This window comes from Oncorhynchus keta, unplaced genomic scaffold, assembly GCF_023373465.1.
Source record: "Oncorhynchus keta strain PuntledgeMale-10-30-2019 unplaced genomic scaffold, Oket_V2 Un_contig_6200_pilon_pilon, whole genome shotgun sequence".
Lineage (NCBI taxonomy): Eukaryota > Metazoa > Chordata > Actinopteri > Salmoniformes > Salmonidae > Oncorhynchus > Oncorhynchus keta.
The window spans coordinates 206,790-233,136 of record NW_026288732.1 but is presented as its reverse complement, the minus strand read 5'-3'; the positions used below and the strand labels follow the sequence as shown (position 1 = coordinate 233,136).

General features: G+C 46.8%; 1 pseudogene; it reads right to left on the bottom strand.

Moving 5' to 3' along the window:
- The window catches only part of LOC127925744 (receptor-type tyrosine-protein phosphatase O-like), a 119,208-nt pseudogene that overhangs the window by 69,181 nt on the left and 23,680 nt on the right, over nucleotides 1-26,347 (bottom strand).

The window sequence follows — 26,347 nt, the reverse complement described above, 5'->3', positions numbered from 1 at the left end:
AACTGCTACAGACTAGCAGGTTAGTCAGTCTTACCTCACTGCAGTATGTGTTCTCCATGCGTTGGCTGAGGCTGGGTCGGAGGCAGGTTAGGGACAGGACTGACACCAGGCTGCCGTTGTGGCTCTCAGAGGACAGGGCCCAGGACACCGCTGCAGTACTGGAGCCCAGCAGCCTGATACTGACACCCTGGGGCCGCTCTTGGGGCTGCTCCAGCACCTCTCCACTGGGGCCTGGGGCATTCAATGGTTGTTTTGGGGATTTATTGGACAATTAAAACATATACAGTAAAACACAGAATTTCAGGGTTAGGGTCAGGGTCAGTGTTAGGGTCAGGGTTAGGGTCAGGATCAGGGTCAGGGTTAGGGTTAGAGTCAGTGTTAGGGTCAGTGTCTGGGTCAGTGTCTGGGTCAGTGTTAGGGTCAGGGATAGGATCAGGGTCAAGGTCAGTGTCTGGGTCAGTGTTAGGGTCAGGGTTATGATCAGTGATAGGGTCAGGGTCAGGGTTAGGGTTAAGGTCAGTGTCTGGGTCAGGGTTAGGATCAGTGTTAGGGTCAGGGTTAGGATCAGTGATAGGGTCAGGGTTAGGGTTAAGGTCAGTGTCTGGGTCAATGTCAGTGTTAGGGTCAGGCTATACATACTGAGATAGAAGGTGAGCCCTGTATACGCGGTGCTCTCCCTGGCCTCACAGTCTCCTGCGGAGCTCAGTGTGGTGACCTGGACTCTGTAGGTACCAGGCTCTGTCAGCTCCGTGAAGAACTCATGAGTGTTCTCATCCACCGTGGCCGTCTCTGTAGAGTTACCTGAGGACGGGGAGACAGGGCTCAGAGAGGTCGAAACAGCACAGGTCACAACAGATACCATTCAGCTATTACCTTCATCTGACAACATAGGAGCCCTTACTCCAGGAATACTGATCTAGGATCAGGTCACAACAGATACCATTCAGCTATTACCTTCATCTGACAACATAGGAGCCCTTACTCCAGGAATACTGATCTAGGATCAGGTCACAACAGATACCATTCAGCTATTACCTTCAGATACCATTCAGCTATTACCTTCAGATACCATTCAGCTATTACCTTCATCTGACAACATAGGAGCCCTTACTCCAGGAATACTGATCTAGGATCAGGTCACAACAGATACCATTCAGCTATTACCTTCATCTGACAACATAGGAGCCCTTACTCCAGGAATACTGATCTAGGATCAGGTCACAACAGATACCATTCAGCTATTACCTTCATCTGACAACATAGGAGCCCTTACTCCAGGAATACTGATCTAGGATCAGGTCACAACAGATACCATTCAGCTATTACCTTCATCTGACAACATAGGAGCCCTTACTCCAGGAATACTGATCTAGGATCAGGTCACAACAGATACCATTCAGCTATTACCTTCATCTGACAACATAGGAGCCCTTACTCCAGGAATACTGATCTAGGATCAGGTCACAACAGATACCATTCAGCTATTACCTTCATCTGACAACATAGGAGCCCTTACTCCAGGAATACTGATCTAGGATCAGGTCACAACAGATACCATTCAGCTATTACCTTCATCTGACAACATAGGAGCCCTTACTCTAGGAATACTGATCTAGGATCAGGTCACAACAGATACCATTCAGCTATTACCTTCATCTGACAACATAGGAGCCCTTACTCCAGGACTACTGATCTAGGATCAGGTCACAACAGATACCATTCAGCTATTACCTTCATCTGACAACATAGGAGCCCTTACTCCAGGAATACTGATCTAGGATCAGGTCACAACAGATACCATTCAGCTATTACCTTCATCTGACAACATAGGAGCCCTTACTCCAGGAATACTGATCTAGGATCAGGTCACAACAGATACCATTCAGCTATTACCTTCATCTGACAACATAGGAGCCCTTACTCCAGGAATACTGATCTAGGATCAGGTCACAACAGATACCATTCAGCTATTACCTTCATCTGACAACATAGGAGCCCTTACTCCAGGAATACTGATCTAGGATCAGGTCACAACAGATACCATTCAGCTATTACCTTCATCTGACAACATAGGAGCCCTTACTCCAGGAATACTGATCTAGGATCAGGTCACAACAGATACCATTCACCTATTACCTTCATCTGACAACATAGGAGCCCTTACTCCAGGAATACTGATCTAGGATCAGGTCACAACAGATACCATTCAGCTATTACCTTCAGATACCATTCAGCTATTACCTTCATCTGACAACATAGGAGCCCTTACTCCAGGAATACTGATCTAGGATCAGGTCACAACAGATACCATTCAGCTATTACCTTCATCTGACAACATAGGAGCCCTTACTCCAGGAATACTGATCTAGGATCAGGTCACAACAGATACCATTCAGCTATTACCTTCATCTGACAACATAGGAGCCCTTACTCCAGGAATACTGATCTAGGATCAGGTCACAACAGATACCATTCAGCTATTACCTTCATCTGACAACATAGGAGCCCTTACTCCAGGAATACTGATCTAGGATCAGGTCACAACAGATACCATTCAGCTATTACCTTCATCTGACAACATAGGAGCCCTTACTCCAGGAATACTGATCTAGGATCAGGTCACAACAGATACCATTCAGCTATTACCTTCATCTGACAACATAGGAGCCCTTACTCTAAGAATACTGATCTAGGATCAGGTCACAACAGATACCATTCAGCTATTACCTTCATCTGACAACATAGGAGCCCTTACTCCAGGAATACTGATCTAGGATCAGGTCACAACAGATACCATTCAGCTATCACCTTCATCTGACAACATAGGACCCCTTACTCCAGGAATACTGATCTAGGATCAGGTCACAACAGATACCATTCAGCTATTACCTTCATCTGACAACATAGGAGCCCTTACTCCAGGAATACTGATCTAGGATCAGGTCACAACAGATACCATTCAGCTATTACCTTCATCTGACAACATAGGAGCCCTTACTCCAAGAATACTGATCTAGGATCAGGTCACAACAGATACCATTCAGCTATTACCTTCATCTGACAACATAGGAGCCCTTACTCTAAGAATACTGATCTAGGATCAGGTCACAACAGATACCATTCAGCTATTACCTTCATCTGACAACATAGGAGCCCTTACTCCAGGAATACTGATCTAGGATCAGGTCACAACAGATACCATTCAGCTATTACCTTCATCTGACAACATAGGAGCCCTTACTCCAAGAATACTGATCTAGGATCAGGTCACAACAGATACCATTCAGCTATTACCTTCATCTGACAACATAGGAGCCCTTACTCCAGGAATACTGATCTAGGATCAGGTCACAACAGATACCATTCAGCTATTACCTTCATCTGACAACATAGGAGCCCTTACTCCAGGAATACTGATCTAGGATCAGGTCACAACAGATACCATTCAGCTATTACCTTCATCTGACAACATAGGAGCCCTTACTCCAGGAATACTGATCTAGGATCAGGTCACAACAGATACCATTCAGCTATTACCTTCATCTGACAACATAGGAGCCCTTACTCCAAGAATACTGATCTAGGATCAGGTCACAACAGATACCATTCAGCTATTACCTTCATCTGACAACATAGGAGCCCTTACTCTAAGAATACTGATCTAGGATCAGGTCACAACAGATACCATTCAGCTATTACCTTCATCTGACAACATAGGAGCCCTTACTCCAGGAATACTGATCTAGGATCAGGTCACAACAGATACCATTCAGCTATTACCTTCATCTGACAACATAGGAGCCCTTACTCCAAGAATACTGATCTAGGATCAGGTCACAACAGATACCATTCAGCTATTACCTTCATCTGACAACATAGGAGCCCTTACTCCAGGAATACTGATCTAGGATCAGGTCACAACAGATACCATTCAGCTATTACCTTCATCTGACAACATAGGAGCCCTTACTCCAGGAATACTGATCTAGGATCAGGTCACAACAGATACCATTCAGCTATTACCTTCATCTGACAACATAGGAGCCCTTACTCCAGGAATACTGATCTAGGATCAGGTCACAACAGATACCATTCAGCTATTACCTTCATCTGACAACATAGGAGCCCTTACTCCAAGAATACTGATCTAGGATCAGGTCACAACAGATACCATTCAGCTATTACCTTCATCTGACAACATAGGAGCCCTTACTCCAGGAATACTGATCTAGGATCAGGTCACAACAGATACCATTCAGCTATTACCTTCATCTGACAACATAGGAGCCCTTACTCCAGGAATACTGATCTAGGATCAGGTCACAACAGATACCATTCAGCTATTACCTTCATCTGACAACATAGGAGCCCTTACTCCAGGAATACTGATCTAGGATCAGGTCACAACAGATACCATTCAGCTATTACCTTCATCTGACAACATAGGAGCCCTTACTCCAGGAATACTGATCTAGGATCAGGTCACAACAGATACCATTCAGCTATTACCTTCATCTGACAACATAGGAGCCCTTACTCCAGGAATACTGATCTAGGATCAGGTCACAACAGATACCATTCAGCTATTACCTTCATCTGACAACATAGGAGCCCTTACTCCAGGAATACTGATCTAGGATCAGGTCACAACAGATACCATTCAGCTATTACCTTCATCTGACAACATAGGAGCCCTTACTCCAGGACTACTGATCTAGGATCAGGTCACAACAGATACCATTCAGCTATTACCTTCATCTGACAACATAGGAGCCCTTACTCCAGGAATACTGATCTAGGATCAGGTCACAACAGATACCATTCACCTATTACCTTCATCTGACAACATAGGAGCCCTTACTCCAGGAATACTGATCTAGGATCAGTCTTATTCATTATGAAAAGTCATTCCAATATCAGCACTCCTTTTCTGAGAGTCTTTGTGAATGTGGTCTTGGTTCTTATTGACCACCGTAGTGGCCTTTAGCTCACCGTCTATGTAGATGTAGACGTTGAACCCATCGTAGTGACCTTTAGCTTACCGTCTCTGTAGATGTTGAACCCATCGTAGTGGCCTTTAGCTTACCGTCGCTGTAGATGTTGAACCCATCGTAGTGACCTTTAGCTTACCGTCTCTGTAGATGTTGAACCCATCGTAGTGACCTTTAGCTTACCGTCTCTATAGATGTAGACGTTGAACCCATCGTAGTGACCTTTAGCTTACCGTCTCTGTAGATGTTGAACCCATCGTAGTGGCCTTTAGCTTACCGTCTCTGTAGATGTAGACGTTGAACCCATCGTAGTGACCTTTAGCTTACCGTCTCTGTAGATGTAGACGTTGTACCCATCGTAGTGGCCTTTAGCTTACCGTCTCTGTAGATGTAGACGTACCCATCGATGACCTTTAGAACCCATCGTAGTGACCTTTAGCTTACCGTCTCTGTAGATGTAGACGTTGTAACCCATCGTAGTGACCTTTAGCTTACCGTCTCTGTAGATGTAGACGTTGAACCCATCGTAGTGACCTTTAGCTTACCGTCTCTGTAGATGTAGACGTTGTACCCATCGTAGTGGCCTTTAGCTTACCGTCTCTGTAGATGTAGATGTTGAACCCATCGTAGTGACCTTTAGCTCACCGTCTCTGTAGATGTAGACGTTGAACCCATCGTAGTGACCTTTAGCTTACCGTCTCTGTAGATGTAGATGTTGAACCCATCGTAGTGACCTTTAGCTTACCGTCTCTGTAGATGTAGACGTTGAACCCATCGTAGTGACCTTTAGCTCACCGTCTCTGTAGATGTAGATGTTGAACCCATCGTAGTGACCTTTAGCTTACCGTCTCTGTAGATGTAGATGTTGAACCCATCGTAGTGACCTTTAGCTTACTGTCTCTGTAGATGTAGACGTTGTACCCATCGTAGTGGCCTTTAGCTTACCGTCTCTGTAGATGTAGATGTTGAACCCATCGTAGTGACCTTTAGCTCACCGTCTCTGTAGATGTAGACGTTGAACCCATCGTAGTGACCTTTAGCTTACCGTCTCTGTAGATGTAGATGTTGAACCCATCGTAGTGACCTTTAGCTTACCGTCTCTGTAGATGTAGACGTTGAACCCATCGTAGTGACCTTTAACTCACCGTCTCTGTAGATGTAGATGTTGAACCCATCGTAGTGGCCTTTAGCTTACCGTCTCTGTAGATGTAGACGTTGAACCCATCGTAGTGACCTTTAGCTTACCGTCTCTGTAGATGTAGATGTTGAACCCATCGTAGTGACCTTTAGCTTACCGTCTCTGTAGATGTAGACGTTGAACCCATCGTAGTGACCTTTAGCTTACCGTCTCTGTCGATGTAGACGTTGAACCCATCGTAGTGGCCTTTAGCTTACCGTCTCTGTAGATGTAGATGTTGAACCCATCGTAGTGACCTTTAGCTTACCGTCTCTGTAGATGTAGATGTTGAACCCATCGTAGTGGCCTTTAGCTTACCGTCTCTGTAGATGTAGACGTTGAACCCATCGTAGTGACCTTTAGCTTACCGTCTCTGTAGATGTAGATGTTGAACCCATCGTAGTGGCCTTTAGCTTACCGTCTCTGTAGATGTAGACGTTGAACCCATCGTAGTGACCTTTAGCTTACCGTCTCTGTAGATGTAGACGTTGAACCCATCGTATGTGGTGGGGGGTCGCGGGGGTAGCCAGCGTAGCTCCAGCAGTATGGGGGGAAAGCGGGTGGGGGTGACGGAGATCTCTGGGGGCAGGCTCATGGCAGAGCCCGGCTCATTGGAGTCCTCATACTCTGGAACCACCGCGTTCACAAACTCCTCCTCTCCATCCGTAGGGGAGGGACTACCGTAGGGCTCCGGCCAATAGGGCTGCGTGGCGGTCTCTTCTTCTGTGTTGTTAGTGTTAGAGATAGAGGTGGCATAGCCTGTCGAGCTGTTGGAGTCCTGAGGGGCGGAGCTGTAGGAGACCTGGGTGGTTCCGCCCACCACCTCCTCTGAGATCACTTCCTGTATCTCCTGGTTCTCCTGTAATTCCTGTTCCTCTATGAGGGGGACATCCCGCGCCCGCCGGGGCGTGTCCTGGGTCACCTCGGAGCTAGGGACCCCACCTGGTAGCACCCTCTGGCTGAGTGGTACGATCTTATGGGAGATGTTGAGGGGAGGGTTGGGCACTGCAGTGAAACACAAACATAAGTATCAGTTTGCCATCTCCATAGAAATGCCGTTACTAGTGACTAGGGGCGGCAGCGTAGCCTAGTGGTTAGAGTGTTCGACTAGTAACCGAAAGGTTACAAGTTTGAATCCCTGAAAGGTACAAATCTGTCCTTCTGTCCTTCATTGAAAAAAAGAATGTGTTCTTAACTGACTTACATAGTTAAGTCAAATAAATATATAGTTCAATAACAACCTGACTGGTTCAATAACGTTCTCATGGGGTATGTAGTCAGTTACCTGTCCTGTCCTGTGGGGTATGTAGTTAGTTACCTGTCCTGTGTTGTGGGGTATGTAGTCAGTTACCTGTCCTGTCCTGTGGGGTATGTAGTTAGTTACCTGTCCTGTGGGGTATGTAGTTAGTTACCTGTCCTGTGGGGTATGTAGTTAGTTACCTGTCCTGTGGGGTATGTAGTTAGTTACCTGTCCTGTGTTGTGGGGTATGTAGTTAGTTACCTGTCCTGTGGGGTATGTAGTTAGTTACCTGTCCTGTGTTGTGGGGTATGTAGTTAGTTACCTGTCCTGTGGGGTATGTAGTTAGTTACCTGTCCCATGGGGTATGTAGTTAGTTACCTGTCCTGTGGGGTATGTAGTTAGTTACCTGTCCTGTGGGGTATGTAGTTAGTTACCTGTCCTGTGTTGTGGGGTATGTAGTTAGTTACCTGTCCTGTGTTGTGGGGTATGTAGTTAGTTACCTGTCCTGTGTTGTGGGGTATGTAGTTAGTTACCTGTCCTGTGGGGTATGTAGTTAGTTACCTGTCCTGTGGGGTATGTAGTTAGTTACCTGTCCTGTGTTGTGGGGTATGTAGTTAGTTACCTGTCCTGTGTTGTGGGGTATGTAGTTAGTTACCTGTCCTGTGTTGCCTGGACTCGTGAGTTATGTAGTAGTTACCTGTCCTGTGTTGTGTGGTATGTAGTTAGTTACCTGTCCTGTGGGGTATGTAGTTAGTTACCTGTCCTGTGTTGCCAGGACTCGTGAGTTATGTAGTAGTTACCTGTCCTGTGTTGTGTGGTATATAGTTAGTTACCTGTCCTGTGTTGCCAGGACTCATGGGGTATGTTGTTAGTTACCTGTCCTGTGTTGTGTGGTATGTAGTTAGTTACCTGTCCTGTGAGTTATGTAGTAGTTACCTGTCCTGTGTTGTGGGGTATGTAGTTAGTTACCTGTCCTGTGTTGTGGGGTATGTAGTTAGTTACCTGTCCTGTGGGGTATATAGTATCTACCTGTCCTTTGTTGTGGGGTATGTAGTTAGTTACCTGTCCTGTGTTGGGTATAGTTAGTTACCTGTCCTGTCCTTTGTTACCTGTCCTGTGGGGTATGTAGTTATCTACCTGTCCTGTGTTGTGGGGTATGTAGTTAGTTACCTGTCCTGTGTTGTGGGGTATGTAGTTAGTTACCTGTCCTGTGGGGTATATAGTATCTACCTGTCCTGTGTTGTGGGGTATGTAGTTAGTTACCTGTCCTGTGTTGTGGGGTATGTAGTTAGTTACCTGTCCTGTGGGGTATATAGTATTACCTGTCCTGTGTTGTGTGGTATGTAGTTAGTTACCTGTCCTGTGGGGTATATAGTATCTACCTGTCCTGTGTTGTGTGGTATGTAGTTAGTTACCTGTCCTGTGTTGTGTGGTATGTAGTTAGTTACCTGTCCTGTGAGTTATGTAGTAGTTACCTGTCCTGTGTTGTGGGGTATGTAGTTAGTTACCTGTCCTGTGGGGTATATAGTATCTACCTGTCCTGTGTTGCCGGGGTTCATGGGTCAGGTCGCTGCAACGGACCAGTGTGGTTCTGTTGACTGTAGCTTCAGAGATCAGCTGGAAGGAGATGTTGCTGTAACACGTCCCAGGGAGCCAGTGTTTAAACACAGTCTTTCCCTTATAGAAGTCTAGAACACAGAACAGTCTTCCCTTTATAGAAGTCTAGAACACAGAACAGTCTTTCCTTTATAGAAGTCTAGAACACAGAACAGTCTTCCCTTTATAGAAGTCTAGAACACAGAACAGTCTTTCCTTTATAGAAGTCTAGAACACAGAACAGTCTTTCCTTTATAGAAGTCTAGAACACAAAACAGTCTTTCCTTTATAGAAGTCTAGAACACAGAACAGTCTTTCCTTTATAGAAGTCTAGAACACAGAACAGTTTTCCCTTTATAGAAGTCTAGAACACAGAACAGTCTTTCCTTTATAGAAGTCTAGAACACAGAACAGTCTTCCCTTATAGAAGTCTAGAACACAGAACAGTCTTCCCTTATAGAAGTGTAGAACACAGAACAGTATTTCCTTTATAGAAGTCTAGAACACAGAACAGTCTTCCCTTTATAGAGGTCTAGAACACAGAACAGTCTTTCCTTTATAGAAGTGTAGAACACAGAACAGTCTTTCCTTTATAGAGGTCTAGAACACAGAACAGTCTTCCCTTTATAGAAGTGTAGAACACAGAACAGTCTTTCCTTTATAGAGGTCTAGAACACAGAACAGTCTTTCCTTCATAGAGGTCTAGAACACAGAACAGTCTTTCCTTATAGAAGTCTAGAACACAGAACAGTCTTTCCTTTATAGATGTCTAGAACACAGAACAGTCTTTCCTTTATAGATGTCTAGAACACAGAACAGTCTTTCCTTTATAGAAGTCTAGAACACAGAACAGTCTTTCCTTTATAGAGGTCTAGAACACAGAGCAGTCTTTCCTTTATAGAGGTCTAGAACACAGAACAGTCTTTCCTTTATAGAAGTCTAGAACACAGAACAGTCTTTCCTTTATAGAAGTCTAGAACACAGAACAGTCTTTCCTTTATAGAAGTCTAGAGCACAGAACAGTCTTTCCTTTATAGAGGTCTAGAACACAGAACAGTCTTTCCTTTATAGAAGTGTAGAACACAGAACAGTCTTTCCTTTATAGAGGTCTAGAACACAGAACAGTCTTTCCTTTATAGAGGTCTAGAACACAGAACAGTCTTTCCTTTATAGAAGTGTAGAACACAGAACAGTCTTTCCTTTATAGAGGTCTAGAACACAGAACAGTCTTCCCTTTATAGAGGTCTAGAACACAGAACAGTCTTTCCTTTATAGAGGTCTAGAACACAGAACAGTCTTTCCTTTATAGAAGTGTAGAACACAGAACAGTCTTTCCTTTATAGAGGTCTAGAACACAGAACAGTCTTTCCTTTATAGAGGTCTAGAACACAGAACAGACTTTCCTTTATAGAAGTGTAGAACACAGAACCGTCTTTCCTTTATAGAGGTCTAGAACACAGAACAGTCTTTCCTTCATAGAGGTCTAGAACACAGAACAGTCTTTCCTTTATAGAAGTGTAGAACACAGAACAGTCTTCCCTTTATAGAGGTCTAGAACACAGAACAGTCTTCCCTTTATAGAAGTCTAGAACACAGAACAGTCTTTCCTTCATAGAAGTGTAGAACACAGAACAGTCTTTCCTTTATAGAGGTCTAGAACACAGAACAGTCTTTCCTTTATAGAAGTATAGAACACAGAACAGTCTTTCCTTTATAGAAGTGTAGAACACAGAACAGTCTTTCCTTTATAGAGGTCTAGAACACAGAACAGTCTTCCCTTTATAGAGGTCTAGAACACAGAACAGTCTTTCCTTTATAGAAGTCTAGAACACAGAACAGTCTTCCCTTCATAGAGGTCTAGAACACAGAACAGTCTTTCCTTCATAGAGGTCTAGAACACAGAACAGTCTTTCCTTTATAGAAGTGTAGAACACAGAACAGTCTTCCCTTTATAGAAGTCTAGAACACAGAACAGTCTTTCCTTTATAGAAGTCTAGAACACAGAACAGTCTTTCCTTTATAGAAGTCTAGAACACAGAACAGTCTTCCCTTTATAGAAGTCTAGAACACAGAACAGTCTTCCCTTTATAGAAGTCTAGAACACAGAACAGTCTTTCCTTTATAGAAGTCTAGAACACAGAACAGTCTTTCCTTTATAGAAGTCTAGAACACAGAACAGTCTTTCATTTATATAAGTCTAGAACACAGAACAGTCTTTCCTTCATAGAAGTGTAGAACACAGAACAGTCTTTCCTTTATAGAAGTCTAGAACACAGAACAGTCTTTCCTTTATAGAGGTCTAGAACACAGAACAGTCTTTCCTTTATAGAAGTCTAGAACACAGAACAGTCTTTCCTTTATAGAAGTCTAGAACACAGAACAGTCTTCCCTTTATAGAAGTGTAGAACACAGAACAGTCTTTCCTTTATAGAAGTCTAGAACACAGAACAGTCTTCCCTTTATAGAAGTGTAGAACACAGAACAGTCTTTCCTTTATAGAGGTCTAGAACACAGAACAGTCTTCCCTTTATAGAGGTCTAGAACACAGAACAGTCTTTCCTTTATAGAAGTCTAGAACACAGAACAGTCTTTCCTTTATAGAGGTCTAGAACACAGAACAGTCTTCCCTTTATAGAGGTCTAGAACACAGAACAGTCTTCCATTTATAGAAGTCTAGAACACAGAACAGTCTTCCCTTTATAGAAGTCTAGAACACAGAAGATGATGGTATGATTAATAGAAATCTATAACACAGAACATAACAGTCTGCTTTATATACATTTGAGGACAGAACACATAAGTCTTCAACTTGTGTCTGTGAACAAGAAACATTGAAGTCTGATTGGTGGGCCTGCCCCCAAATATGACCTAATACAGACCTGCTCAACTCAGTCGATCCAACTCAAATAAGGCAACACTGAACTGTCCAGAACAGGCTCGTCAGCTACACCTGTTGTTCCAGTCTGTCCAGAACGGGCTAGTCAGCTCCACCTGTTGTTCCAGTCCAGAACGGGCTAGTCAGCTACACCTGTTGTTCCAGTCTGTCCAGAACGGGCTAGTCAGCTCCACCTGTTGTTCCAGTCCAGAACGGGCTAGTCAGCTACACCTGTTGTTCCAGTCTGTCCAGAACGGGCTCGTCAGCTACACCTGTTGTTCCAGTCAGTCCAGAACGGGCTAGTCAGCTACACCTGTTGTTCCAGTCTGTCCAGAACGGGCTAGTCAGCTACACCTGTTGTTCCAGTCTGTCCAGAACGGGCTAGTCAGCTACACCTGTTGTTCCAGTCTGCCCAGAACGGGCTAGTCAGCTACACCTGTTGTTCCAGTCTGTCCAGAACGGGCTAGTCAGCTACACCTGTTGTTCCAGTCTGTCCAGAACGGGCTAGTCAGCTACACCTGTTGTTCCAGTCTGTCCAGAACGGGCTAGTCAGCTACACCTGTTGTTCCAGTCTGTCCAGAACGGGCTAGTCAGCTACACCTGTTGTTCCAGTCTGTCCAGAACGGGCTAGTCAGCTACACCTGTTGTTCCAGTCTGTCCAGAACGGGCTAGTCAGCTACACCTGTTGTTCCAGTCTGTCCAGAACGGGCTAGTCAGCTACACCTGTTGTTCCAGTCTGTCCAGAACGGGCTAGTCAGCTACACCTGTTGTTCCAGTCTGTCCAGAACGGGCTAGTCAGCTACACCTGTTGTTCCAGTCTGTCCAGAACGGGCTAGTCAGCTACACCTGTTGTTCCAGTCTGTCCAGAACGGGCTAGTCAGCTACACCTGTTGTTCCAGTCTTTCCAGAACGGGCTAGTCAGCTACACCTGTTGTTCCAGTCTGCCCAGAACGGGCTAGTCAGCTACACCTGTTGTTCCAGTCCAGAACGGGCTAGTCAGCTACACCTGTTGTTCCAGTCTGTCCAGAACGGGCTAGTCAGCTACACCTGTTGTTCCAGTCTGTCCAGAACGGGCTAGTCAGCTACACCTGTTGTTCCAGTCTGTCCAGAACGGGCTAGTCAGCTACACCTGTTGTTCCAGTCTGTCCAGAACGGGCTAGTCAGCTACACCTGTTGTTCCAGTCTGTCCAGAACGGGCTAGTCAGCTACACCTGTTGTTCCAGTCTGTCCAGAACGGGCTAGTCAGCTACACCTGTTGTTCCAGTCTGTCCAGAACGGGCTAGTCAGCTACACCTGTTGTTCCAGTCTGTCCAGAACGGGCTAGTCAGCTACACCTGTTGTTCCAGTCTTTCCAGAACGGGCTAGTCAGCTACACCTGTTGTTCCAGTCTGCCCAGAACGGGCTAGTCAGCTACACCTGTTGTTCCAGTCCAGAACGGGCTAGTCAGCTACACCTGTTGTTCCAGTCTGTCCAGAACGGGCTAGTCAGCTACACCTGCTGTTCCAGTCTGTCCAGAACGGGCTAGTCAGCTACACCTGTTGTTCCAGTCTGTCCAGAACGGGCTAGTCAGCTACACCTGTTGTTCCAGTCCAGAACGGGCTAGTCAGCTACACCTGTTGTTCCAGTCTGTCCAGAACGGGCTAGTCAGCTACACCTGTTGTTCCAGTCTGTCCAGAACGGGCTAGTCAGCTACACCTGTTGTTCCAGTCTGTCCAGAACGGGCTAGTCAGCTACACCTGTTGTTCCAGTCTGCCCAGAACGGGCTAGTCAGCTACACCTGTTGTTCCAGTCCAGAACGGGCTAGTCAGCTACACCTGTTGTTCCAGTCTGTCCAGAACGGGCTAGTCAGCTACACCTGTTGTTCCAGTCTGTCCAGAACGGGCTAGTCAGCTACACCTGTTGTTCCAGTCTGTCCAGAACGGGCTAGTCAGCTACACCTGTTGTTCCAGTCTGTCCAGAACGGGCTCGTCAGCTACACCTGTTGTTCCAGTCTGTCCAGAACGGGCTAGTCAGCTACACCTGTTGTTCCAGTCTGTCCAGAACGGGCTAGTCAGCTACACCTGTTGTTCCAGTCTGTCCAGAACGGGCTAGTCAGCTACACCTGTTGTTCCAGTCTGTCCAGCCAGAGGCCTCACCTTTATAGAGCATGGACCTCTGCTCCTGGCCCTCTGCGTAGCTGATGTTGACCCGACTGAAGACGTTGTTCTCTGGGGAGCTGATCTCAAACACCACACCTGTCTCTGGAGCCTCTGGGTAGTCTGTGATCACCACACTGTCCACCGGACGCGGCTCTGCAGGGGGACAGACGGACAACAGACCTGACTGACGACCTGGTTAGGGGCACAACAACCACCACAACCTCCACAGTGAAGAATGGGAAATAAATCCAGAGATGACTAACAAACACAACAAGGCAAGCACAGAGTGTATCTATGAGAGAACAAAGACTGATCTAAAGCAAACTCTATTGAGCTGGATTCAGGACAGTTGGACTTGGACCAGGTCTACCCCTGTCTGAATACTTACTGGTGAGAACAGATATAGTCTGGATGGACTTGGACCAGGTCTTCCCCTGTCTGAATACTTACTGGTGAGAACAGATATAGTCTGGATGGACTTGGACCAGGTCTTCCCCTGTCTGAGCAGCAGGCTAACGGTGTAGCAGAGTCCGTGGTGGGAGGAGTTAAAGACCAGAGGTGTCGCGGTGGGGTCGGTCAGGTTCAGGAATGGTAGCAGGTGAGTTCGGGGCTCGCCCATCACCCGGGCAGCATACCCCGTCACGTTCTCCCGCAGGTCAGATGGCTCCAGGGTCACTACGATCCAGTCCTCCTCTTTAATTGACACCTGGAAGGACACAATGGTCTAGAGGAGAGAGGGAGGAGAGAGAGATGAGAGAGATGAGAGAGAGAGAGAGAGAGAGAGAGAGAGAGAGAGAGAGAGAGAGAGAGAGAGAGAGAGAGAGAGAGAGAGAGAGAGAGAGAGAGAGAGAGAGAGTGAGTTCGGCTCGCCCATCACCCCAGGGCAGCATACCCCGTCACGTTCTCCCACAGAGAGAGAGAGAGAGAGAGAGAGAGAGAGAGAGAGAGAGAGAGAGAGAGAGAGAGAGAGGAGAGAGAGAGACAAACACCAAATTGAGACTCTGCACGCAGAATTCTGCAAAAATATCCTCCGTGTACAACGTAAAACACCAAATAATACCTGCAGAGCAGAATTAGGCCGATACCCGCTAATTATCAAAATCCAGAAAAGAGCCATTAAATTCTACAACCACCTAAAAGGAAGCGATTCACAAACCTTCCATAACAAAGCCATCACAAACAGAGAGATGAACCTGGAGAAGAGTCCCCTAAGCAAACTGGTCCTGGGGCTCTGTTCACAAACACAAACACACCCTACAGAGCCCCAGGACAACAGCACAATTAGACCCAACCAAATCATGAGAAAACAAAAAGATAATTACTTAACACATTGGAAAGAATTAACAAAAAAACAGAGCAAACTAGAATGCTATTTGGCCCTACACAGAGAGTACACAGCGGCAGAATACCTGACCACTGTGACTGACCCAAAATTAAGGAAAGCTTTGACTATGTACAGACTCAGTGAGCATAGCCTTGCTATTGAGAAAGGCCGCCGTAGGCAGACATGGCTCTCAAGAGAAGACAGGCTATGTGCTCACTGCCCACAAAATGAGGTGGAAACTGAGCTGCACTTCCTAACCTCCTGCCCAATGTATGACCATATTAGAGAGACATATTTCCCCAGATCACACAGATCCACAAAGAATTCGAAAACATATCCAATTTTGATAAACTCCCATATCTACTGGGTGAAATTCCACAGTGTGACATCACAGCAGCAAGATTTGTGACCTGTTGCCACGAGAAAAGGGCAACCAGTGAAGAACAAACACCATTGTAAATACAACCCATATTTATGCTTATTTATTTTATCTTGTGTCCTTTAATTATTTGTACATTGTGTATGTATATATATATATATATATATATATATATATATATATATATATATAATATGACATTTGTAATGTCTTTACTGTTTTGAAACTGTTGTATGTGTAATGTTTACTGTTAATTTTTGTTGTTTTTCACTTTATATATTCACTTTGTATGTTGTCTACCTCACTTGCTTTGGCAATGTTAACACATGTTTCCCATGCCAATAAAGCCCTTGAATTGAATTGAATTGAATTGAGAGAGAGAGAGAGAGAGAGAGAGAGAGAGAGAGAGAGAGAGAGAGAGAGAGAGAGAAAGAGAGAGAGAGAGAGAGACAGAGAGAGAGAGACAGAGACAGAGACAGAGAGAGAGACAGAGAGAGAGACAGAGAGACAGTCAGCTACCATCCTCAGTAGGAGTGGCTATAGAGTCAGCTACCATCCTCAGTAGGAGTGGTTATAGAGTCAGATACCATCCTCAGTAGGAGTGGTTATAGAGTCAGTAGGAGTGGCTATAGAGTCAGCTACCATCCTCAGTAGGAGTGGCTATAGAGTCAGCTACCATCCTCAGTAGGAGTGGCTATAGAGTCAGCTACCATCCTCAGTAGGAGTGGCTATAGAGTCAGCTACCATCCTCAGTAGGAGTGGCTATAGAGTCAGCTACCATCCTCAGTAGGAGTGGCTATAGAGTCAGCTACCATCCTCAGTAGGAGTGGCTATAGAGTCAGCTACCATCCTCAGTAGGAGTGGTTATAGAGTCAGCTACCATCCTCAGTAGGAGTGGTTATAGAGTCAGTAGGAGTGGCTATAGAGTCAGCTACCATCCTCAGTAGGAGTGGCTATAGAGTCAGCTACCATCCTCAGTAGGAGTGGTTATAGAGTCAGTAGGAGTGGCTATAGAGTCAGCTACCATCCTCAGTAGGAGTGGCTATAGAGTCAGCTACCATCCTCAGTAGGAGTGGTTATAGAGTCAGTAGGAGTGGCTATAGAGTCAGCTACCATCCTCAGTAGGAGTGGCTATAGAGTCAGCTACCATCCTCAGTAGGAGTGGCTATAGAGTCAGCTACCATCCTCAGTAGGAGTGGCTATAGAGTCAGCTACCATCCTCAGTAGGAGTGGCTATAGAGTCAGCTACCATCCTCAGTAGGAGTGGCTATAGAGTCAGCTACCATCCTCAGTAGGAGTGGCTATAGAGTCAGCTACCATCCTCAGTAGGAGTGGCTATAGAGTCAGCTACCATCCTCAGTAGGAGTGGTTATAGAGTCAGCTACCATCCTCAGTAGGAGTGGCTGTAGAGTCAGCTACCATCCTCAGTAGGAGTGGTTATAGAGTCAGCTACCATCCTCAGTAGGAGTGGCTATAGAGTCAGCTACCATCCTCAGTAGGAGTGGCTATAGAGTCAGTAGGAGTGGTTATAGAGTCAGCTACCATCCTCAGTAGGAGTGGCTATAGAGTCAGTAGGAGTGGCTATAGAGTCAGCTACCATCCTCAGTAGGAGTGGCTATAGAGTCAGCTACCATCCTCAGTAGGAGTGGCTATAGAGTCAGCTACCATCCTCAGTAGGAGTGGCTATAGAGTCAGCTACCATCCTCCAGTAGGAGTGGCGATAGAGTCAGCTACCATCCTCAGTAGGAGTGGCTATAGAGTCAGCTACCATCCTCAGTAGGAGTGGCTATAGAGTCAGCTACCATCCTCAGTAGGAGTGGCTATAGAGTCAGCTACCATCCTCAGTAGGAGTGGCTATAGAGTCAGCTACCATCCTCAGTAGGAGTGGCTATAGAGTCAGCTACCATCCTCAGTAGGAGTGGCTATAGAGTCAGCTACCATCCTCAGTGGGAGTGGCTATAGAGTCAGCTACCATCCTCAGTAGGAGTGGCTATAGAGTCAGCTACCATCCTCAGTAGGAGTGGCTATAGAGTCAGCTACCATCCTCAGTGGGAGTGGCTATAGAGTCAGCTACCATCCTCAGTAGGAGTGGCTATAGAGTCAGCTACCATCCTCAGTAGGAGTGGCTATAGAGTCAGCTACCATCCTCAGTAGGAGTGGCTATAGAGTCAGCTACCATCCTCAGTAGGAGTGGCTATAGAGTCAGCTACCATCCTCATTAGAGGTGGCTATAGAGTCAGCTACCATCCTCATTAGAGGTGGCTATAGAGTCAGCTACCATCCTCAGTAGGAGTGGCTATAGAGTCAGCTACCATCCTCAGTAGGAGTGGCTATAGAGTCAGCTACCATCCTCAGTAGGAGTGGCTATAGAGTCAGCTACCATCCTCAGTAAGAGTGGCTATAGAGTCAGCTACCATCCTCAGTAGGAGTGGCTATAGAGTCAGCTACCATCCTCAGTAGGAGTGGCTATAGAGTCAGCTACCATCCTCAGTAGGAGTGGTTATAGAGTCAGCTACCATCCTCAGTAGGAGTGGTTATAGAGTCAGCTACCATCCTCAGTAGGAGTGGCTATAGAGTCAGCTACCATCCTCAGTAGGAGTGGCTATAGAGTCAGCTACCATCCTCAGTAGGAGTGGTTATAGAGTCAGCTACCATCCTCAGTAGGAGTGGCTATAGAGTCAGCTACCATCCTCAGTAGGAGTGGTTATAGAGTCAGCTACCATCCTCAGTAGGAGTGGCTATAGAGTCAGCTACCATCCTCAGTAGGAGTGGTTATAGAGTCAGCTACCATCCTCAGTAGGAGTGGCTATAGAGTCAGCTACCATCCTCAGTAGGAGTGGCTATAGAGTCAGCTACCATCCTCAGTAGGAGTGGCTATAGAGTCAGCTACCATCCTCAGTAGGAGTGGTTATAGAGTCAGCTACCATCCTCAGTAGGAGTGGTTATAGAGTCAGCTACCACCCTCAGTAGGAGTGGCTATAGAGTCAGCTACCATCCTCAGTAGGAGTGGCTATAGAGTCAGCTACCATCCTCAGTAGGAGTGGCTATAGAGTCAGCTACCATCCTCAGTAGGAGTGGTTATAGAGTCAGCTACCATCCTCCAGTAGGAGTGGCTATAAAGTCAGCTACCATCCTCAGTAGGAGTGGCTATAGAGTCAGTAGGAGTGGCTATAGAGTCAGCTACCATCCTCAGTAGGAGTGGCTATAGAGTCAGCTACCATCCTCAGTAGGAGTGGCTATAGAGTCAGCTACCATCCTCCAGTAGGAGTGGCTATAGAGTCAGCTACCATCCTCAGTAGGAGTGGCTATAGAGTCAGCTACCATCCTCAGTAGGAGTGGCTATAGAGTCAGCTACCATCCTCAGTAGGAGTGGTTATAGAGTCAGCTACCATCCTCAGTAGGAGTGGTTATAGAGTCAGCTACCATCCTCAGTAGGAGTGGCTATAGAGTCAGCTACCATCCTCAGTAGGAGTGGCCATAGAGTCAGCTACCATCCTCAGTAGGAGTGGTTATAGAGTCAGCTACCATCCTCAGTAGGAGTGGCTATAGAGTCAGCTACCATCCTCAGTAGGAGTGGCTATAGAGTCAGCTACCATCCTCAGTAGGAGTGGCTATAGAGTCAGCTACCATCCTCAGTAGGAGTGGCTATAGAGTCAGCTACCATCCTCAGTAGGAGTGGCTATAGAGTCAGCTACCATCCTCAGTAGGAGTGGTTATAGAGTCAGCTACCATCCTCAGTAGGAGTGGCTATAGAGTCAGCTACCATCCTCAGTGGGAGTGGCTATAGAGTCAGCTACCATCCTCAGTAGGAGTGGCTATAGAGTCAGCTACCATCCTCAGTAGGAGTGGCTATAGAGTCAGCTACCATCCTCAGTAGGAGTGGCTATAGAGTCAGTAGGAGTGGCTATAGAGTCAGTAGGAGTGGCTATAGAGTCAGTAGGAGTGGCTATAGAGTCAGTAGGAGTGGCTATAGAGTCAGTAGGAGTGGCTATAGAGTCAGCTACCATCCTCAGAGGCTTTCCATCTAAGTGGTCAATGCCAGGAGGTCTGTCATTGTTGATCGAGAACAACAATTGTTCCACCTTGATCGAGAACAACAATTGTTCCACCTCTCCAACACTAACTTTACCAAATTGTAACTTGCAATACTTTTCTTTCATTATGTGTATGTCTGAATACAATCGTTCACTGTTCGTTGTTGGAATTTCCTGCCTAAATTTGCCAACTTTGCCAATTAAATAATCATTAAAATAATTGGCAACATCAAATGGTTTTGTGATGAATACGCCATCTGATTGGATGAGATGGCTTATACAGAGTGGGGAGAGTGACCCCTCAGGGTCAGATTAATAAACCTCAACTCTGGGGAGAGTGACCCCTCAGGGACAGATTAATAAAGATCTACTCTGGGGAGAGTGACCCCTCAGGGTCAGATTAATAAAGATCTACTCTGGGGAGAGTGACCCCTCAGGGTCAGATTAATAAAGATCTACTCTGGGGAGAGTGACCCCTCAGGGTCAGATTAATAAACCTCAACTCTGGGGAGAGTGACCCCTCAGGGACAGATTAATAAAGATCTACTCTGGGGAGAGTGACCCCTCAGGGTCAGATTAATAAACCTCTACTCTGGGGAGAGTGACCCCTCAGGGTCAGATTAATAAAGATCTACTCTGGGGAGAGTGACCCCTCAGGGTCAGATTAATAAACCTCAACTCTGGGGAGAGTGACCCCTCAGGGACAGATTAATAAAGATCTACTCTGGGGAGAGTGACCCCTCAGGGTCAGATTAATAAAGATCTACTCTGGGGAGAGTGACCCCTCAGGGTCAGATTAATAAAGATCTACTCTGGGGAGAGTGACCCCTCAGGGTCAGATTAATAAACCTCAACTCTGGGGAGAGTGACCCCTCAGGGACAGATTAATAAAGATCTCAGAGAACCACTACAGGGAAACATTACATCGTGGTCCTCATTGAACCACTACAGGTAAACATTACATCCTGGTCCTCATAGAACCACTACATGTAAACATTACATCCTGGTCCTCAGAGAACCACTACAGGTAAACATTACATCCTGGTCCTCAGAGAACCACGACAGGTAAACATTACATCCTGGTCCTCAGAGAACCACCACAGGTAAACATTACATCCTGGTCCTCAGAGAACCACTACAGGTAAACATTACATCCTGGTCCTCAGAGAACCACGACAGGTAAACATTACATCCTCCTGGTCCTCAGAGAACCACGACAGGTAAACATTACATCCTCCTGGTCCTCAGAGAACCACCACAGGTAAACATTACATCCTGGTCCTCAGAGAACCACTACAGGTAAACATTACATCCTGGTCCTCAGAGAACCACGACAGGTAAACATTACATCCTCCTGGTCCTCAGAGAACCACGACAGGTAAACATTACATCCTGGTCCTCAGAGAACCACTACAGGTAAACATTACATCCTCCTGGTCCTCAGAGAACCACGACAGGTAAACATTACATCCTGGTCCTCAGAGAACCACGACAGGTAAACATTACATCCTGGTCCTCAGAGAACCACTACAGGTAAACATTACATCCTGGTCCTCAGAGAACCACTACAGGGAAACATTACATCCTCCTGGTCCTCAGAGAACCACGACAGGTAAACACTACATCCTGGTCCTCAGAGAACCACTACAGGTAAACACTACATCCTGGTCCTCAGAGAACCAATACAGGGAAACATTAAATCCTGGTCCTCAGAGAACCACGACAGGTAAACATTACATCCTGGTCCTCAAAGAACCACTACAGGGAAACATTACATCCTGGTCCTCAGAGAACCACGACAGGTAAACATTACATCCTGGTCCTCAGAGAACCACGACAGGTAAACATTACATCCTGGTCCTCAGAGAACCACTACATGTAAACATTACATCCTGGTCCTCAGAGAACCACTACAGGTAAACATTACATCCTGGTCCTCAGAGAACCACTACAGGTAAACATTACATCCTGGTCCTCAGAGAACCACGACAGGTAAACATTACATCCTGGTCCTCAGAGAACCACTACAGGGAAACATTACATCCTCCTGGTCCTCAGAGAACCACGACAGGTAAACACTACATCCTGGTCCTCAGAGAACCACTACAGGTAAACACTACATCCTGGTCCTCAGAGAACCACGACAGGTAAACATTACATCCTGGTCCTCAGAGAACCACGACAGGTAAACATTACATCCTGGTCCTCAGAGAACCACTACATGTAAACATTACATCCTGGTCCTCAGAGAACCACTACAGGTAAACATTACATCCTGGTCCTCAGAGAACCACTACAGGTAAACACTACATCCTGGTCCTCAGAGAACCACTACAGGGAAACATTAAATCCTGGTCCTCAGAGAACCACGACAGGTAAACATTACATCCTGGTCCTCAGAGAACCACAGGTAAACACTACATCCTGGTCCTCAGAGAACCACTACAGGGAAACATTACATCCTGGTCCTCAGAGAACCACTGCAGGTAAACATTACATCCTGGTCCTCAGAGAACCACTACAGGTAAACATTACATCCTGGTCCTCAGAGAACCACTACAGGTAAACATTACATCCTGGTCCTCAGGGAACCACTGCAGGGAAACACTACATCCTGGTCCTCAGAGAACCACTACAGGTAAACATTACATCCTGGTCCTCAGAGAACCACTACATGTAAACATTACATCCTGGTCCTCAGAGAACCACTACAGGTAAACATTACATCCTGGTCCTCAGAGAACCACTACATGTAAACATTACATCCTGGTCCTCAGAGAACCACTACATGTAAACATTACATCCTGGTCCTCAGAGAACCACTACAGGTAAACATTACATCCTGGTCCTCAGAGAACGACTACATGTAAACATTACATCCTGGTCCTCAGAGAACCACTTCATGTAAACATTACATCCTGGTCCTCAGAGAACCACTACAGGTAAACATTACATCCTGGTCCTCAGAGAACCACTACATGTAAACATTACATCCTGGTCCTCAGAGAACCACTACAGGTAAACATTACATCCTGGTCCTCAGAGAACCACTACATGTAAACATTACATCCTGGTCCTCAGAGAACCACTACAGGTAAACATTACATCCTGGTCCTCAGAGAACCACTACATGTAAACATTACATCCTGGTCCTCAGAGAACCACTACAGGTAAACATTACATCCTGGTCCTCAGAGAACCACTACATGTAAACATTACATCCTGGTCCTCAGAGAACCACTACATGTAAACATTACATCCTGGTCCTCAGAGAACCACTACAGGTAAACATTACATCCTGGTCCTCAGAGAACGACTACATGTAAACATTACATCCTGGTCCTCAGAGAACCACTACATGTAAACATTACATCCTGGTCCTCAGAGAACCACTACAGGTAAACATTACATCCTGGTCCTCAGAGAACCACTACATGTAAACATTACATCCTGGTCCTCAGAGAACCACTACAGGTAAACATTACATCCTGGTCCTCAGAGAACCACTACATGTAAACATTACATCCTGGTCCTCAGAGAACCACTACAGGGAAACATTACATCCTGGTCCTCAGGGAACCACTACAGGTAAACATTACATCCTGGTCCTCAGAGAACCACAGGTAAACATTACATCCTGGTCCTCAGAGAACCACAGGTAAACATTACATCCTGGTCCTCAGAGAACCACTACAGGGAAACATTATATCCTGGTCCTTCAGGGAACCACAGGTAAACATTACATCCTGGTCCTCAGAGAACCACTACAGGGAAACATTACAACCTGGTCCTCAGAGAACCACTACAGGGAAACATTACATCCTGGTCCTCAGAGAACCACTACAGGGAAACATTACATCCTGGTCCTCAGAGAACCACTACAGGGAAACATTACATCCTGGTCCTCAGGGAACCACGACAGGTAAACATTACATCCTGGTCCTCAGAGAACCACTACAGGGAAACATTACATCCTGGTCCTCAGAGAACCACTACAGGGAAACATTACATCCTGGTCCTCAGGGAACCACTACAGGGAAACATTACATCCTGGTCCTCAGAGAACCACTACAGGGAAACATTACATCCTGGTCCTCAGAGAACCACTACAGGGAAACATTACATCCTGGTCCTCAGAGAAACACAGGGAAACAGCCTATACTAAAATGCCCTCCTCCCCTCCCCTCCCCCAGTCGCCAGGAAGGTTGGTGATAAAACACTCAACTGTTTCTTCTTCTCCCTCCAAAATACTACTGACTCTCAGGGGAACAGTCTGAAGCTCCACACAGTATCCTCCCCCGGTTTCTCCATGTTTATCCTGCCTCCCCCTCTCAGTAGCTCTGTTCTATCTCTACCCCAGAGAACAGGGAAGTCTCTACAGTCTCTACAGTCTCTACAGTCTGACCAGTGGTTTCTCCATGTTTATCCTGCCTCCCCCTCTCAGTAGCTCTGTTCTATCTCTACCCCAGAGAACTGGGAAGTCTCTACAGTCTCTACAGTCTCTACAGTCTGACCAGTGGTTCCTCCATGTTTAATCCTGCCTCCCCCTCTCAGTAGCTCTGTTCTATCTCTACCCCAGAGAACAGGGAAGTCTCTACAGTCTCTACAGTCTCTACAGTCTGACCAGTGGTTCCTCCATGTTTAATCCTGCCTCCCCCTCTCAGTAGCTCTGTTCTATCTCTACCCCAGAGAACTGGGAAGTCTCTACAGTCTCTACAGTCTCTACAGTCTGACCAGTGGTTCCTCCATGTATATCCTGCCTCACCCTCTCAGTAGCTCTGTTCTATCTCTACCCCAGAGAACAGGGAAGTCTCTACAGTCTCTACAGTCTCTACAGTCTGACCAGTGGTTTCTCCATGTTTATCCTGCCTCCCCCTCTCAGTAGCTCTGTTCTATCTCTACCCCAGAGAACTGGGAAGTCTCTACAGTCTCTACAGTCTCTACAGTCTGAACAGTGGTTCCTGTCTTCTCCCTCTGTGTTCCTAGATCTGGTCCAGGGCCAATCAGCTTCAGTGATCAGACGCCTACTGACGGTTAGTCTCACTGAGAGACAAAGGCAGAGAGGAGAGGAGACAGAGGTTGAGACGGAGGCTGAGAGGAGAGGAGACAGAGGTTGAGACGGAGGCTGAGAGGAGAGGAGACAGAGGTTGAGACGGAGGCTGAGAGGAGACAGAGGTTGAGACGGAGGCTGAGAGGAGAGGAGACAGAGGTTGAGACGGAGGCTGAGAGGAGAGGAGACAGAGGTTGAGACGGAGGCTGAGAGGAGACAGAGGTTGAGACGGAGGCTGAGAGGAGAGGAGAAGGAGGTTGAGACGGAGGCTGAGAGGAGAGGAGACAGAGGTTGAGACGGAGGCTGAGAGGAGACAGAGGTTGAGACGGAGGCTGAGAGGAGAGGAGACAGAGGTTGAGACGGAGGCTGAGAGGAGAGGAGACAGAGGTTGAGAAGGAGGCTGAGAGGAGAGGAGACAGAGGTTGAGACGGAGGCTGAGAGGAGAGGAGAAGGAGGTTGAGACGGAGGCTGAGAGGAGAGGAGACAGAGGTTGAGACGGAGGCTGAGAGGAGACAGAGGTTGAGACAGAGGCTGAGGGGAGAGGAGACAGAGGGTGAGACGGAGGCTGAGAGGAGACAGAGGTTGAGACGGAGGCTGAGAGGACAGGAGACAGAGGTTGAGACGGAGGCTGAGAGGACAGGAGACAGAGGTTGAGACGGAGGCTGAGAGGAGACAGAGGTTGAGACGGAGGCTGAGAGGAGAGGAGACAGAGGTTGAGACGGAGGCTGAGAGGAGAGGAGACAGAGGTTGAGACGGAGGCTGAGAGGAGAGGAGACAGAGGGTGAGACGGAGGCTGAGAGGAGAGGAGACAGAGGTTGAGACGGAGGCTGAGAGGAGAGGAGACAGAGGTTGAGACGGAGGCTGAGAGGAGAGGAGACAGAGGGTGAGACGGAGGCTGAGAGGAGAGGAGACGGAGGCTGAGGCTGTGGCCCTCGACAATGATACAGATCTCCAGATCTGAGCCATGTAATAACAGCCCTGTCAGAGAAACAGCAGAGAGGAGCAGCGTTATTCCTCCACAGAGTCTGTCAACAGAGACTTTCATTCCCAGCCTTCCCTTTCCTGGTCAGAATCTCATTAGTCTCACTGCAGGGTGTCTATCTGCCCTCCTACCACTTCCTTTCTGTTCTGCCAAGACTGACGCCATCCTGCTCTCCTTCTGCCCCCTTCACTGCCCATCCCTGCTGTTCTACCAAGGCTTCTGCCCCCCTTCACTGCCCATCCCTGCTGTTCTACCAAGGCTTCTGCCCCCCTGCTGCACATCTTACACCCTGCAACCCCCTGCCCCCTCCCTGCCCCCCTGCAAAACCAGGGGTCACCTTGCTGCCCCCTAACTACCGACCCAGCAGCCTCGGTTGTAAAAGGCCACCATGTTAACAGCGGAGAAGAGGGACTCTGGTAGTCCAGCTGCTGTTCACGTTGGGGTTTCTGATTCTGATCACATCTTCCCTCCTGTGGCCTCCGAGCCCCGCCCTGGACACCAGATCACCATGGCAACGTCTCAGAGCCCTGGCCTGTAGACCAGATCACCATGGCAACACAT